Source organism: Salvelinus namaycush, chromosome 37 (genome assembly GCF_016432855.1).
Source record: "Salvelinus namaycush isolate Seneca chromosome 37, SaNama_1.0, whole genome shotgun sequence".
Lineage (NCBI taxonomy): Eukaryota > Metazoa > Chordata > Actinopteri > Salmoniformes > Salmonidae > Salvelinus > Salvelinus namaycush.
Genome location: NC_052343.1, coordinates 15,151,414 through 15,164,659, shown reverse-complemented (window position 1 = coordinate 15,164,659; position 13,246 = coordinate 15,151,414). Strand labels below are relative to the sequence as shown.

General features: G+C 43.6%; 2 pseudogenes; both read left to right on the top strand.

Moving 5' to 3' along the window:
* LOC120031645 overlaps positions 1 to 9,185 on the top strand; it is a 21,765-nt pseudogene extending 12,580 nt beyond the window's left edge.
* On the top strand, positions 8,912 to 13,229 carry LOC120031407 (annotated as a pseudogene).
* Positions 13,230 to 13,246: the final 17 nt, after the last annotated feature.

The following is a 13,246-nucleotide window of genomic DNA, read 5'->3' as shown; positions in this document are numbered from 1 at the left end:
AAATCAAATCAAATTTAATTATATTGCCCTTCGTACATCAGCTGATATCTCAAGGTGAGATACCGATTATTGGCCGATACCGATTATTGGAGGACCAAAAAAAGCCGATACCGATTAATCGGCCGATTTTTATATATAATATATATATATATATATATATATATACACTGCTCAAAAAAATAAAGGGAACACTTAAACAACACAATGTAACTCCAATTCAATCACACTTCTGTGAAATCAAACTGTCCACTTAGGAAGCAACACTGATTGACAATAAATTTCACATGCTGTTGTGCAAATGGAATAGACAAAAGGTGGAAATTATAGGCAATTAGCAAGACACCCCCAATAAAGGAGTGATTCTGCAGGTGGTGACCACAGACCACTTCTCAGTTCCTATGCTTCCTGGCTGATGTTTTGGTCCCTTTTGAATGCTGGCGGTGCTCTCACTCAAGTGGTAGCATGAGACGGAGTCTACAACCCACACAAGTGGCTCAGGTAGTGCAGCTCATCCAGGATGGCACATCAATGCGAGCTGTGGCAAGAAGGTTTGCTGTGTCTGTCAGCGTAGTGTCCAGAGCATGGAGGCGCTACCAGGAGACAGGCCAGTACATCAGGAGACGTGGAGGAGGCCGTAGGAGGGCAACAACCCAGCAGCAGGACCGCTACCTCCGCCTTTGAGCAGGAGGATCACTGCCAGAGCCCTGCAAAATGACCTCCAGCAGGCCACAAATGTGCATGTGTCTGCTCAAACGGTCAGAAACAGACTCCATGAGGGTGGTATGAGGGCCCGACGTCCACAGGTGGGGGTTGTGCTTACAGCCCAACACCGTGCAGGACGTTTGGCATTTGCCAGAGAACACCAAGATTGGCAAATTCGCCACTGGCGCCCTGTGCTCTTCACAGATGAAAGCAGGTTCACACTGAGCACATGTGACAGAGTCTGGAGACGCCGTGGAGAACGTTCTGCTGCCTGCAACATCCTCCAGCATGACCGGTTTGGCGGTGGGTCAGTCATGGTGTGGGGTGGCATTTCTTTGTGGGGCCGCACAGCCCTCCATGTGCTCGCCAGAGGTAGCCTGACTGCCATTAGGTACCGAGATGAGATCCTCAGAGCCCTTGTGAGACCATATGCTGACACATGCACATTTGTGGCCTGCTGGAGGTCATTTTGCAGGGCTCTGGCAGTGCTCCTCCTTGCACAAATGCGGAGGTAGCGGTCCTGCTGCTGGGTTGTTGCCCTCCTACGGCCTCCTCCACGTCTCCTGATGTACTGGCCTGTCTCCTGGTAGCGCCTCCATGCTCTGGACACTACGCTGACAGACACAGCAAACCTTCTTGCCACAGCTCGCATTGATGTGCCATCCTGGATGAGCTGCACTACCTGAGCCACTTGTGTGGGTTGTAGACTCCGTCTCATGCTACCACTTGAGTGAGAGCACCGCCAGCATTCAAAAGGGACCAAAACATCAGCCAGGAAGCATAGGAACTGAGAAGTGGTCTGTGGTCACCACCTGCAGAATCACTCCTTTATTGGGGGTGTCTTGCTAATTGCCTATAATTTCCACCTTTTGTCTGTTCCATTTGCACAACAGCATGTGAAATTTATTGTCAATCAGTGTTGCTTCCTAAGTGGACAGTTTGATTTCACAGAAGTGTGATTGACTTGGAGTTACATTGTGTTGTTTAAGTGTTCCCTTTATTTTTTTGAGCAGTGTATATATATATATTTGTAATAATGACAATTACAACAATACTGAATGAACACTTTTATTTTAACTTAATATAATACATCAATAAAACCAATTTAGTCTCAAATAAATAATGAAGCATGTTCAATTTGGTTTAAATAATGCAAAAACAAATTTTTGGAGAAGAAAGTAAAAATGCAATATGTGCCATGTAAAAAAGCTAACGTTTAAGTTCCTTGCTCAGAACATGAGAACATATTAAAGCTGGTGGTTCCTTTTAACATGAGTCTTCAATATTCCCAGGTAAGAAGTTTTAGGTTGTAGTTATTATAGGAATTATAGGATTATTTCTCTATGCCATTTGTATTTCATATACCTTTGACTATTGGATGTTCTTATAGGCACTATAGTATTGTCAGCCTAATCTCGGGAGTTGATAGGCTTGAAGTCATAAACAGCGCAATGCTTGAAACACAGCGAAGAGCTGCTGGCAAATGCAGGAAAATGCTGTTTGAATGAATGCTTACGAGCCTGCTGCTGCCTACCACCGCTCAGTCAGACTGCTCTAATAAATATCAAATCATAGACTTAATTATAATATAATAACACACAGAAATACGAGCCTTAGGTCATTAATATGGTCAAATCCAGAAACTATCATTTCGAAAACAAAACATTTATTCTTTCAGTGAAATATGGAACCGTTCCGTATTTTATCTAACGGGTGGCATCCCTAAGTCTAAATATTGCTGTTACATTGCACAACCTTCAATGTTATGTCATAATTATGTACAATTCTGGCAAATTAATTACAGTCTTTGTTAGGAAGAAATGGTCTTCACACAGTTCGCAATGACCCAGGTGGCCCAAACTGCTGCATATACCCTGACTCTGCTTGCACAGAACGCAAGAGAAGTGACAATTTCCCTAGTTAAAAGAAATTCATGTTAGCAGGCAATATTAACTAAATATGCAGGTTTAAAAATATATACTTGTGTATTGATTTTAAGAAAGGCATTGATGTTTATGGTTAGGTACATTGGTGCAACGACAGTGCTTTTTTCGCCAATGCGCTTTTTAAATCATCACCCGTTTGGCGAAGTAGGCTGTGATTCGATGATAAATTAACATGCACCGCATCGATTTATATGCAACGCAGGACAAGTTAGATAAACTAGTAATATCATCAACCATGTGTAGTTAACTAGTGATTATGTTAAGATTGATTGTTTTTTATAAGATAAGTTTAATGCTAGCTAGCAACTTACCTTGGGTCCTTGCTGCACTCGCGTAACAGGTAGCCAGCCTGCCACGTAGTCTCCTCATGGAGTGCAATGTAATCGGCCATAATCGGTGTCAAAAAATGCCGTTTACCGATTGTTATGAAAACTTGAAATCGGCCCTAATTAATCGGCCATGCCGATTAATCGGTCGACCTCTACTAAGTATTCACTTCCATATGAGTACTAATTAGAATCCTTGTTTTGTATCTTTTCCTGTGGTTGGGTACCCTCAGGGCGAGGCAGGCCTCGCAGTTTGAGGCATAGTCGTGGTCAGACAGTAAGGACACGTCCAATGTGACAACCACATTCTAGACAACGATAACTTTAACCCTCGAACCTGTCTTCCTCCTTCAGGTGCGGGAAGCCCTTCAGAGCTCACCTGGTAAGGTTGAGGAGTTCTTGGGGCTGCTATATGAGTTTGAGCAGCGGGTTGAGGGGTGCAGCGCAGTGGAGCTCTTCTCCCAGCTCCGTCCTGTCCTGGGGGAATGGCCAGACCTCCTCAGAGACTTTGCGGCCTTCCTCCTCCCGGAGCAGGCTTTGGAGTGTGGCCTGGTAAGGAGGACATCACAGCCGCTTATCACTTCGTATTGGATATTTTTATAGATGCTTATTCAGGTGCTTATTAAGTATCAGGCCCTATGTAAAAGAGCGTTCATATATAATTGTTGAACAAAAATGATTATTTGTCTTGTAGCCTAACACATTGTAGTGAATCTGCAAAGTTCTCACTGCTGAAAAAGCCATTAATACTCTTCGACTTTGATGTTTTATGTCCTGTCCAGTTTGAGGAGCAGCAGGCATTTGTGCGGAGTCGACGCTTCCTGAGGCAGCTCGAGATTAGTTTTGGGGAAAACCTGTCTCACAACTAGAAAATCATACGTGCTCTGCAGGGGGGACCTGGCCTCAGTCCTGCCAGCATAGAAGGAGGTATGTCAGTATTCTACACCATTTACATTAGTTGTCACCACAGTAAACCAATGTTAAATCATCATTGTAATCCACCTGTTTTCTACAGCTTAAAGCACAGATGTCCTCCCTCCTGAAAGGCCACACGCACTTGCAAGGGGAATTCTGGGTATTTTTTGACGAGCTCCGCCCACCCTCAGCCCGTCCGTGGCAGTTTGAGGAGGCTTGTTGGCCAGAGGAGGCAGGGGGAGGAATAGACGGAGATGAGGGTGTTGGCTTGGGGTCAGGGGGAGGGGCAAGTGGTGGTTTTGAAGAAGTGACTCTCCCTGATTTAGAGGAAGAAGATATTCCACCAATGACAGGTCGCAGTCGGAGGAAGAAGATGGGATCTCATGGCATCTTCAAGGTTTGAGGAAATGTGAACTGTGTAATTTGTTGATGTCTAATTGCATTTGCAATTATGATTCTGATTTGGCTGGTTGTCTTCCTTCACAGGAGTGTGATTGGCCAGAAAAGGACTGCTTCAGCCTCTGTCATGGTGCCAGACATGATGCCAAGCTTCGCAGACACAAGAGGAAAGGATGCTCTCGCTGTCACGGCAACAAGGTAGCCTCCGTAGTCTAGTGTTTTGTTGTTCTAAACTGTGTGAATAAAATGAGTGAGAGTTATGGAGATGACAGAATGTGACATGCAGTCTTCTCTCAGGCTTCCGATGGCGTCCCCAGGGCGATGAAGAGCCTTGACACCTTGTACCCCACGGCAACCGGCCCCACAGCCAACCTCCACACTGAGACAGGCGGGGGGGAGGAGAGGGAGGAAGAGCAAGAGGTGGACGCTGAAGTAAAAGATGAAGTCGACAGTGGGGCCAACAGTCCACATCCTGGTAAGAATTGCTCTTCCAATGCTGTATGAATTAAGGTTGTTGTCATTATTTGGTCAAAAGCAAAACCGATCTACATAAGTAATATGGCTGAAAATACATTGTTGCCTGTAGAATGCAAAACTTTAATGAGCGACTGCCCCTAAAAAGCAACTTCTCTTTTTGAAAACGGCATTGTGGCATCGATAAGACTCATTAAGTCAGTCTTGTCCTAAACTGAGATTTGCGAGATGATAGGAAAGAATTGTATGTCACGGAATGAAGGGTACTGTTTTCCTTGGGTTGGGTTTATTTCAATCCTGCCCACAGCTGGCAGCACCCAAGTAATCATCAGTTTGGAGCGCAGCTGCACGCGACCTGATTTTAATGCCTATGGGTCAATTTGGTTTGACATTCAATATCTCTATGGGGCTAGTTGGGGACCATCAGTAAATGACAATGTACATGGACAAAATGTTTGTCAATGCTGCCAAATTTCTATGACTTAAAAACATAAACCAACTATGCATTTTAGAATTGCATATACAAATATTGGAAGCATTTGAGAAAACTAAAAGATGTGCAATGTAAAATTATTGTCCCATTTCCATTGTGTAATTCATTGACTGTCCCTAACTAGCCCCAGAGAGGCTAATCAATGTCAAACCAATTTTGCCACGGTTGCACACCAGCTGGCTGAAGTTAAATAGCGAAATAAGTTGGCTAGCCTAGACGACTTCAAGACACAAGACCTGGTCAAGGTATCTATACTGAACAAAAATATAAACGCAACATGCAACAATTTCAAAGATTTTACTGAGTTACAGTTCATAAGGAAATCAGTCAAATGAAGAAACATTATTGGGCCCTATTTTATGGATTTCACGACTGGGAATACAGATATGCATCTGTTGGTCATAGATACCTTTAAAAAAAAAAGTAGGGGTGTGGATCAGAAAACAAGTCAGTATCTGGTGTGACCCCCCATTTGCCTCATGCAGCGCCACACATCTCCTTCACATAGAGTTGTTCAGGCTGTTGATTGTGGCCTGTGGAATGTTGTCCCATTCTTCAATGGCTGTGTGAAGTTGCTGGATATTGGCGGGAACTGGAACAAGCTGTTGTACATGTCGATCCAGAGCATCCCACATATGCTCAATGGGTGACATGTCTGGTGAGTATGCAGGCCATGGAAGAAATTGAACATTTTCAGCTGCCAGGAATTGTGTACAGATCCTTGCAACATGGGGCTGTGAATTATCATGTTGAAACATGAGGTGATGGCGGCGGATAAATAACACAATGGGCCTCAGGATCTCGTCACAGTATCTCTGTGCATTCAAATTGCCATCGACAAAATGCAATCGTTGTCCGTAGCTTATGCCTGCCCATACCATAACCCACAGCCACCATAGGGCACTCTGGTCAGCAAACCGCTCGCCTACACAGCGCCATACAAGTGGTCTGTGGTGTTGAAGGCCGGTTGGACAACTCTCGTTTGGCTTCAGTCATGGCTGCTGCATTTCTGAATAAGCCAAAAATATTAGAGCCAAATCAGGAAGTTCAGCCCCCCTTTAAACTCTTTTACACGTTGCAGATAAACAACCATTATGCTTTTCAGAAGAGCAAGGAGCTCCTTCATGGGAGGGTCCTGAGGAATGCTCACTCTCCGTCCCTGAGGAGAAGGATGACAAAATTGAGGATGAGGATAAGGATGGGGGAGAGAACACAGCCCCTCGCCAAAGAGGAGTAAGGGAGGAGAAGGCTCGGGGGTGTCTGATGGCCCCCCAACATCCTTTAGCGGGGAGATGGAGAACCCCCTGACCCCCCCTGCAGCCTTGTCCCAACCCCTCTTCTGATCCCCCATGTGTGTGCCAAAAACATCTCCCTCACTGCCAGTGGAGAGAAGGTCATACTCTGGACAAGGTGAGAGAGAACAGCCTGAAAATGTTTGGTCTTTGTTTTAATGTTTTAAAACATCTTCGGGCTAGGGGGCACTATTTTCACATCCGGATGAAAAGCGTGCCCAAAGTAAACTGCCTTCTACTCAGGCCCAGAAGCTAGGATATGCATATAATTGGTAGATTTGGATAGAAAACACTAGAAAGTTTCTAAAACTGTTAAAAATATGTCTGTGAGTATAACTATAACATAACTTATTTGGCAGGCGAAACCCTGAGGACAAACCGTCCAGGATTTTTTGTTGTTGAGGTGACTGTTTTCAATTTGTTTTCTATGGGAATCTAGATTTGAGGCATCTGGTTGCAGTTCCTATGGCTTCCACTGGATGTCAACAGTCTTTAGAAATTGGTTGATGTTTTTCTTTTGAGTAATGAAGAAGTAGCCCTTTCCTTTCTGGGTGTCGAGCCTAGTGTACTGTTTTGTTTGGGGCACGCGACCTGGGGCTCGCTCCACTTTCATTTGATCCGCTATTGAACACAGTATATTCCATCTTAAATTTTATAGATTATTTACGTTTTAAAATACCTAAAGTTGGACTAGGAAAGTTGTTTGAAATGTTTGGACCAAGTTTACAGGTAACGTTTTAGATAATTTGTAGTCATGTTGGGCGAGTTGGAACCAGTGTTTTTTTTAATCAAATGCACCAAATAAATGGACATTTTGGGGATGTAACGATGGAATTTATCGAACAAAAGGACCATTTGTGATGTTTATGGGACATTTGAGTGCCAACAGAAGAAGATCTTCAAAGGTAAGGCATGAATTATATAGTTATTTCTGGGTTTTGTGTCGCGCCTGGCGGGTTGAAATATGATTGTCATGTGTTTGTATGATGGGGTGCTGTCCTCAGATAATCGCATGGTTTGCTTTTGCTGTAAAGCCTTTTTGAAATCTGACACGGTGGCTGGATTAACAAGAAGTTAAGCTTTAATTTGGTGTATTGCACTTGTGATTTTATGAAAGTTAAATATTTCTAATAATTTAATTTGAATTTCGCGCTCTGCAATTTCACTGGATGTTGTTCCACTAACGGAACGTCTAGCCGTAACGGGTTTTAAGGAGTGATAATCCTCTTTGGGCTACAGGGAGGCTGACCATGTCATTCTAACCACCTGTCAGCAGCAAGGTGCCAATCAGAGTACTTTCCAGGCAATTTCCACCCAACTTGGCAATAAGACACTCAATGAGGTGAAGGTTGTTTTTTGTAACCAAACTATAAAAGATCCAACAGTAATGCACTTGTTGAAAAGTCTTGGCTTGTGAAATGAACCCTAGTCTACTGACTCCTTTACCTCTCTCCTGTCCAGGTGTCTCGGCGGTTTCGGGACCTGATACACCTGTTCCGCACCGCTGCCTGCCAGTTCAATTTAGAGGATGAAACTATGACCACTGAACAGCAGACAGTCACAGACAAGGAGCAGGACTGAACTGGACAGAACCAACCCAAAAAGGACAGAACCAAGACACTTCAAAGGAGAGGAGCAGAGAGGATACTTGTGACTGCAGTATATTCATACCACATATAAACTATTCCAGAAACCAGTTCAAGGCTGGTGAAATCTGGAAGCAACGTTGAGGGCTTATGACCACTCTTAATAAACTCATATCAGAATCACCTGTGCCTTCACTGAGCTGAAGCAACACCAGCAGCTCGAAAGATGACAGCTTTTCAAGTTTACCATAACCAATTTTAAACAGTGAGCACTGTGTAACTGTACATCACTAATTTATTGAAATAAATACACCTTTGTCTTAGTTATCACTCAAATGCACTACTGAGGGACTAGGGAACATAGTCTCTTAGTGTGGCAAAAGTTGTATAAATACTATAAATAGACAATTGGGGTTTAGTCCAGGAATGTACATGTTTTGTATACTTTTTTTTCTCCAATTCCCTGAGTTGTGCATTTATGGCACAATATTGGAAATATGAACGGTAATAATACCTGTACAAGAGTTATATATTTTATACCAAATTAACGTAATTTATCCGTTTGCCTTTTTGATGAATTCCTTTCGTTTATGAGAAATGTTGTAAGAGTTCAATCTCCAAGGCGCACATCTAGACGTCTACTAGACCCACACAGATGTTCTTGGTCACGTCACAGCTCTACTATACTCACTCCCACCCGGCAGTGAACTTGAATGCAGAGCAGTGAGAGGTAGTGAAAAGCAGAGGATATCAGCTACAGTATATCGCTATTGGGAGCACTTAATTCTGCTGAGATGGGTACTTTGGGTCCATTTCGCATGTTCTTGCTTTTTGCGTTGACTCAGCAGAACGTCTTTGTAGCCGCCAGCGACGTGCTCGAGCTCGGGGATTCTGATTTCGATTATACGGTAGCAGAGTACGAGACTGCTGGTAGAGTTCTTCGCGCCTTGGTAAGCAGTGTTATAGCTAGCTTTTTAGCTAATTCATTAGCATGCAAGAAACGACAGCCATCTAAACATGTATAGTAAATATAAATAAATTCCTGATTTTAATATCTATTATACCGCACACTGTTGTAGATTAACTATTTGCATTTAGAACTGCAGCTAACGTTAGCCGATAAAACTGTCTTACTCTCTAGCTCGCTATCTTGACTCAATGTGTCTGCTCAACTCAAACTAACAGTGCTAGATTATTATTTTCGCCATAAACAGTGCATACTAATTATAGCTAGATATATCGTGTTAGCTATTACACTACCAGTTCACTTCTGAGAGTGAACTGACACTAAATCACGTTAGCTATAATTGGAGTCATGACTTGAGTCAGTGCATTCTGCTCTGACATATTTGAGTAGTGGATTATGACTAGGCTAGGTCTCTTATACATTTTTCTGAGCCACCTGATATCTCAGCTGTCACACTATTGCCTCTAGCATTTTTCCCATGTGACATTTTATCATTCTCTTCCTTTTCTTTGTATGGCGCCTCCCTTCATCTCATCTCTCTTTCAGGTGTGGTCACTGCCAGCAACTAGCCCCAGAATATGAAACTGCAGCAACAAAACTAAAAGGGACAGTGTCTTTAGCTAAAGTGAGTATACTAGTTTGTCAACACACGATACCCCAAAGGATGCATTGTATTTCCTTGCATTCAGATTAGTTACAATCCATTTGTTCAAAATGTGTAACTTTACACTTTTTTCAACAGTTTTTGTTCCACAGGATTGGTATTGCTTTAAAATGTGGGGGTCAACTGTACATGATAGCTGTGTCACTTCTCTTATATTTTTGTTGGTGAATTGAGATCAGTTCCCACAGTAACTTTAACATCATGCAGGCTGCTTCTGCATACCACCACTCTGAATGCACTGCTATTTAACGGTATATTGATAAATGGTTTCTGTAATTTTCCCCAGGTAGACTGCACAGTGAACTCTGAGACGTGTGGACGTTTTGGGGTCAATGGGTACCCCACACTCAAAATCTTCCGCAATGGAGAGGACTTTGCTGCTTATGATGGACCTAGGAGTGCAGGTGGCTACTTTAAAATCATTGCTGTTCTGTTTTGTGTTTTAGTGTATGCATGACTCATCTAATGTTGTCCCATGTTCCCATAGATGGCATTGTGAGCTACATGAAAAAACAGGCAGGTCCCAGTTCCGTTCCTCTGCACAATGAGAGAGACCTGGATGCATTCGTCAACAATTTTGAAGCCAGTGTGGTTGGTGAGTTCACTTTATTAATCACAGCCAAGTATAGATCCTTTAGTCTATTGAAATAAAACAATTGCATACATTTTTTTGTTTTTTAAAAATGTATATTTTTTGTGAACTATTTGAGTGACTTATATTCTCCCTCCCTGCTGTCAGGTTTTTTCTCAGGTGCTGACAGCTCTCAGATGGCTGAGTTTCTGAAGGCATCTAGTGCCATGAGAGACAGCCACCGCTTTGCCCACACTGCAGACCTGAGCCTGGGCCTCAAACACGGCGTGGAATCAGAGTATGTGCTGTAGCTCCCCTTACATATAATCCCACCTGGGTTCTGAACCTTCTGCCCTCTGGTCACTAGACTATGAGGGCACATTAGTTGGATATGACATCATAGATTATTGCCAAGTAGTAGTACCTTATAATGATGTCACAATCCTCGTGTCTCTCTTAACCAGCACGGTGGTGCTCTTTCGGCCCCCACGACTCAACAGCAAGTTTGAGGACAGCTTGGTCAAGTCTGATGAGGCTGTCTCGACCGCCTCTCTCCGTCAATTCATCAGAGATAATGTGTTTGGGCTGTGCCCCCATCTGACTGCTGAGAACAGAGAGAACATGAGGGGACGGGACTTGCTGGTGGCCTACTACGACGTGGATTACCTCCGCAACATCAAGGGCACCAACTACTGGAGGTACAGGTGAGAGCTGCTCTCCTTTCAGAATCACCTTTATTCGCCAATTACATTTACACATACCTGGAATTTGACTCAGTGAAATGGTGCTGCCATCTATAGACAATATACAGATAGAGGAATTTGCACAAAGTCTACATACAATATAAATAAGTAAGCAAAGAACTCTACATTATATGCTGATTTACAGTAAGGATATACAATTTACAGTAGGAATTTATCAATCTATGCACAGGGAGGGATGTTACCGTGACGTGTGTGTGTGTGTGTGTGTATATGTAGTGTTGTGCAGAGGTGTACAAAGTGCAATTGCAGTATAGTTTTAGGTTTTACAGAATGATGATGGCATGGTGCAAAGTCACATAGTCCCTATGAACCTGATGGTGAGGGACACAGCACGGGGAAAGAAACTGCTCTTACCTGATACCTTCCTCTCTCTTTTTCTCTCTCCATCACTCTTTCACTACCCCTTCTCTCTCCCTAGGGTGATGAAAGTGGCCACTCAGTTCCAGTCTCAGGGGCTGAGTTACGCTGTGGCCAACAGGGCTGAGTTCCAGGAAGAGCTGGAGGAGGAGTTTGGCCTGGGGCCTATTGTAACGTGAGTTACAATAACACATGACCATCACAGACCCTTATGCAGTCTAGCCAGCTTTCACACTGCTCATCTGTCCGTCCGTTGCAGACGGGACGGGAAATCCCTGGAGAGGTTCTTGGAGGACTACTTTGCTGGTAAACTGAAGAGGCAGGTCAAGTCAGAGGCTGCTCCCGAAAACAACGATGGCCCAGTCAAGGTGTGCGGAATAGAACCAACAAACGTTTGTCGCTTTCAAAAATGTTAGGAAGACATTTAAACAAAACCCTTTTGCCTCTGCAGGTGGTGGTGGCGGACAACTTTGAGGAGATAGTGAACAACCCTTCCAAGGACGTACTGGTGGAGTTTTATGCACCCTGGTGTGGACACTGCAAAAGCCTGGAGCCAAAATACACAGAGCTTGGGGAACAGGTGAGGTTCACATCTGCAAGTGTTGCTTAGCTGGTTTTGAAAGTTACAAACCATCATCCAGATGCTCATTATTTTTTATTTATTTTCTTCTTCATTACAGTTGTCCGCCGACACCCACATTGTTATAGCAAAGATGGATGCCACTTCTAACAACGTTCCTCCATCCTACGATGTCCAGGGGTGAGCCTCTACTTCTTATGTAGTTTGATTTTTGTCTATTGTCTATGTCTACTACTCTGTAATCTGCTATTTTAATCTCATCTGTTGTTGTTCTTCCCAGTTTCCCCACTATTTTCTTCGTCCCAGCAGGACAGAAGGACCAGCCTCGGAAATACGAGGTTAGGCTACAACACCACTTTTCCTCCTCCAAAGGACATGGATTAAATAACACTTAATGCTCTGTAATCAATATTCTGATACATTCCTTCACGGTTTTAACCATCCGTATCTGTCAATAGGGTGGCCGTGAGGTGAATGATTTCCTCAGCTATCTGAAGGAGGAGGCCACACATCCCCTTGTCCTGGGCACTACCAGAGAAGACTTGTGAGAGCGCAATGGAGAGAGAGAAAGAAAGAAATGAAATGAACTATGAGGGGGGGAAAAGGAGCCACCCATTGCAGCACACAGTTTCAGACCAGAAGATCTCCTACCTTACCAGCAACACTGAATACTAATAACATAGAGGACTTCTAAATTAAACAATCAGCAGATTTTTCTTGGAACTTCAAAAGAGTAATGTTCTCAATGTGAGAGGATGGAGCATCTGCAAGCACACGTGCAGATTGGCTTTGCCATTAAACTGGTGACTTGAACACGTGCAGATTGGCTTTGCCATTAAACTGGTGACTTGAACACGTGCAGATTGGCTTTGCCATTAAACTGGTAACTTGATGGTTGCGATTTAATATTCCCAAGAAAGGCATCTAGTGTAGCATCCTTGACTCTGAGTAAGGTACCTCAGTCAGACTACTGATAAATGTAGAAAATGAAAAATTATGTGTAACAGTTTTTGCGAAGTTGCTTACAGGTACAAAGAAAAAAGTCTCTGCTAAGCAAATAGGTAAAAATTGAATCAAATACTGATCCAGGGGCCTCCCGAATGGCGCAGCGGTCTAAGGCACTGAGGCGTCACTACAGACCCGGGTTCGATCCCGGGCTGTATCACAACCGGCCGTTATCGGGAGTCCCATAGGGCGGCGTCCAATTGTC